The sequence below is a fragment of the Diadema antillarum genome, unplaced genomic scaffold, assembly GCF_040938485.1.
Source record: "Diadema antillarum isolate AM-2024a unplaced genomic scaffold, OU_Dant_1.0 scf00000111, whole genome shotgun sequence".
NCBI classification, from domain to species: domain Eukaryota; kingdom Metazoa; phylum Echinodermata; class Echinoidea; order Diadematoida; family Diadematidae; genus Diadema; species Diadema antillarum.
Genome location: NW_027271000.1, coordinates 1589581 through 1593859, shown reverse-complemented (window position 1 = coordinate 1593859; position 4279 = coordinate 1589581).

The window sequence follows — 4279 nt, the reverse complement described above, 5'->3', positions numbered from 1 at the left end:
CGCGCATTTACTCTTCTTTTTGCATTTTATTTTGCCCTTCATGTTCAATCGACTCGTTTAAGTCTAATATGGTTATGGAAGTACATCGTACTCGTCTCACAATGTAACACATTTCACTCTCCGCTGCAAGGCACAGGAACAGTTGCCCCCAAAACAATTCAAAATACTGCAATTTTACTCAATGTGATTTGAACCTTAGACGGATGACAAATTGAAAATACAAAGTATGCTGTACATGCATACTATTTGCAACAAGAATGAACATGAGGTGATATATGTGTTGATTTTCATACTCTTCTTCATGCATATCCTACAAAGTAATAACGTGTGATAATTGTACCTGAAAAAAAAAAACACCAGAAACTAAAGTAGACAAAAAAAATGTTCTTCCCATTTTTCTGACTCTAAATTTGATCAATGCGAGGATATTTAAAACTGAAAACCAGAAATGAGGTTGCGAAAACGGTCAGATTTACCTTGGAAATATGTTCCTGACTCAAACAATTCACATCCATAAAAATGATGCAAAACACGATGGAAGTGACAACAAACCTATAAACGTTAAAAAAATACTTTTCACTAACTATGACACACACGTTTTCTAAATATGCTTATATTCTTTAGAAATACTTCTGATAAACTTTACATGAAAAGATAGTGACTCATATTAACTATGTGAAAAATACGCAACATTGTCTTCCTATTTTCGAAAAATCATCACATTTTGATTTGTAGTACCTAACCTGGCATCACGTTAAAACATATCATTGTGAAAAAAAAAATGGAAGACACGTTACACCTCAATCATTTTTGTGTTATTTTACAAGGAGGTTACAACCTTTGCCTTTTAATAGTGAATGATCTTTATGAAGGAGGATTAAGGACCGTCCAATCTCTCTCCACTGGTAGTTAAGAGAGCTCATGAAATGCTGAGAATGTCGCTGACCAAAATGATGATAACAGTAACATTATTTCACAAAGAGAGGCTACTACATTGTAAGCTTGTTTCCTCAGAGTTTGTCGCCATTGTCTTAACATCATTGTAAGCTATGACAAAATTTTCTTGACCATTGAAATACCTACAGGTTTGGCGAGTATTGGAAGATAAATGTGAAAATCTGACTAGAACCACCCACACATAAAAACAACACAACAAACAAAAGCAACGAACGAAAACCGTACACGCGAAACCCTACGCTTCATGTCGAACTCGAAACAAGAAATTATGTTTGCGCGTGTCGTACGTAGGGTCATGGAGCAATGAATACAGTCATCGATGTTATACCAGCGATGTGAGATATAAATAATTCAATTAACAGTCACCAGTATTAACGTCTAGTGTTGTTTTACACGTGGAAGGATGATTCATGGTTACACAGTCGTCAGATAAACACGAGTAGATACAATCAGAAATTTCCAGTAGGTCTTCAACTTTTTTCTTTTCCTTTTAACCTCTCTTCCCTTATATCTTCTTTTTACCTCTCTTTTTCTCTCTCTTTTTGACTATCGTTATGTTAAAATAAAACATAAATTATTCATCGCTTACGATTGAGTGTCATGTGTTTTCCTATCAAATGTTTTCACCATAAAATACTGAAGGGGACAGAAAATGCATGATCCTTCACTGTACACGAAATAGAAAAACCTCGAATGTTTTCACGTACGGAATACGGAGCTATTTCTACGCCGAACGCCTGCCGTGAGATAAACAAACGTACCCCGATAGGGTAGGCAGCCAGCGAAGTACCGGCATTAATCATGTCACCAGGCTAAATTCACGTTCACAAACGGTGACAAACGGCTTGGAACCGAATTCGCTTTTTTTTTTTAAACCCAGAGACCTAGGGCATCGATGGCACTACCTGGAGGTTATTTATGGCTGGTGAGATTGGTCTGGAAGTGAGAAAATGAAAATCACGGCATACAACAATATTTTCGTCACCGGGAAGCAGGGTACTCTCTCGGAGATGGTTGCCATCGAAGCGTTTGGAATGTGCGCTAATTCGAACAGGCATTATACGCATATCTTATATCACATTCAACACAACGGTTACAATATCACTTAGTTTGTCACTTCGCTCGCCACTTCGCTCATTACTACGAATATTCAAATCAGCTTTTTGCTCGTTTTAATAGCACAGATATGGAGAAAGAATGTATTCAGTTGCTGATATCCACAATGCTAAGTACATCGCCATTAATTTGCGAATAAGGGTCATGTCATCGTAATACGTTGTCCCTGTGAGTAATGTCGTTACCGCGCAGGCAAAATAAAGTTATGTATTGTTACATCATAAGGTATGCGCCAAATGAAATATTTTGTTTGATTAGTGTCGGAGAGAAGTTGAAATATTCCTCGGTACATTATTCCCTTGAGTATAATGTGAGTGTGTTTGTGTGTATGTGTGTGTGTGTGTGTGTGTGTGTGCGTGTGTGTGTGTGGATGTGTGTGTGTGTGTGTGTGTGTGTTTTGTGTGTTTTGTGTGTGTATTCTTGGCACGCGAAGGATAATTATTTTTGTTATTTTATTGTGTCGAAATTATTTTATTAACATTATTATATTTATAATGTTGTCTTTGCATTTCTTTATTGGTAATGAATAAATAGCATAAAAAAAGTCTCCAAGTGCTCTGTTTCGTTCTCCCATTGCTAATAATTTCATATGTTTGAAATATAACGTATTTTAAGTTTCCTTCAGAAAAGGACAGTACTGTAATCAAGTCTTATATACCTCACCAGACTGATAATAAAGAAGTAACTCTCTTCTCATAGTTTCTCTACAGAGTTGTTTTCGTCTCTCTTTCTTTCTCTTTCTCTCTCTTTCTTTCTTTCTCTTTCTCTCTCTCTTTCTCTCTCTTTCTCTCTCTCTCTCTCTCTGCACCGTGTCTTGCCATCACCCCTCTCAAGATAATCAAATAACCGACTTTTAAAGCTGGACAAGAGATGCCTAAAAGGTTTCTGGTAAGCGATAGCAGGAGCGAGGGGTATTTGCTTAATAATCAGCGCGAGTTTGAAAATTAGTGACGGATCGATATCCCTTAAAGATGAAGTCTGGATAGAATGATTGTAGGAAGAGAGTAACATATGGTAGAAGAGATGGACACAGAGGTTAGATGTGGATGGTTTAAAGCCATAATTTTGGTTTATATGAATACAACATGACTTGTAATTGTGTATTAGTGTAACCATCATTATAAATGACGTCAATATTCGATAATGTCTATGGTGACTTTGTTGACGATAATGATACTTCAATATGACCAAAAGTGACGGAATAATACCAATTTAACGGGTACAATCAAAATAGTAATAGTGACAACGGCAATAACAGGTGTTGATATACCATCACAAGTATCAACAGTCAGAGCCAAGATCGAGATGTTATAACACATAATTTGCTTGGGTGCTCATTAGTGATACCCCGCTGAGAGTGTCGCTTGAATAAATGAAAAATAATGAGAGGTAAAAGTTAACCATGAATTATGCCTTAATTGCTGAAAAGGAGAACTTGCCATAGTCTAATGAGTCTGAGGATTTCAGTCTGCATACTGTGCAAGCAAATATGTAGATATACAGAAGTATAATACATGAAATGGAGCTCGAGAAGGAGGAGTAGAAAAGAAGAACATGGAGAAAGAGATGAAATGCTAGAGAAAGAGGCGAGGTAAACTGAAGCAAATCAAGGACATTATCCAAGCGGATGGAGAGAGCGTAGGAAATATGGCGGGAAGCAGAGCAAATTACATCGCATGAATGAGGTGTAGGGTATCAGGGCCGCACGTGCACTCTACGATCGAGTTACCACGGGGATGGCGGCCCGAAGCGCGGCGCGGGACGGACGGAGTGGCGACCTGACTACAGCTCCCACAGGAGCGGCGATTTCTCACCTTGAGATGGAGTATTCCATCTGAATGCAAACTTGGCCAAACATAACTCCGCCATCTTTGCCTGTATTCCTTTCATTTTGCCTTGGAATAATCGCATGTCTCGCTGGTTAATAAGATGCAATAAACGCCAACGATAGTAATTCCATTTTGTCTGCTCACATTCCCACAAAGCAACAGCAAATATTTCAAACATTGCTAAATCATAGTACAAGTATACTGTAAGCTTTCACGAAAGAACAGATAAAAAGCAGATATGAATTAAAGTTAGTAGTGCTTTATTTCTCACTCATCTCTCAGAGGCTGATAAAACCGCCCTCAGCGTATTTCATCAGCTGTTAATTCAGCTTTATAAAACTTTGTTAACGTCATTTTTCTTGAAGGAAATAAAGCTA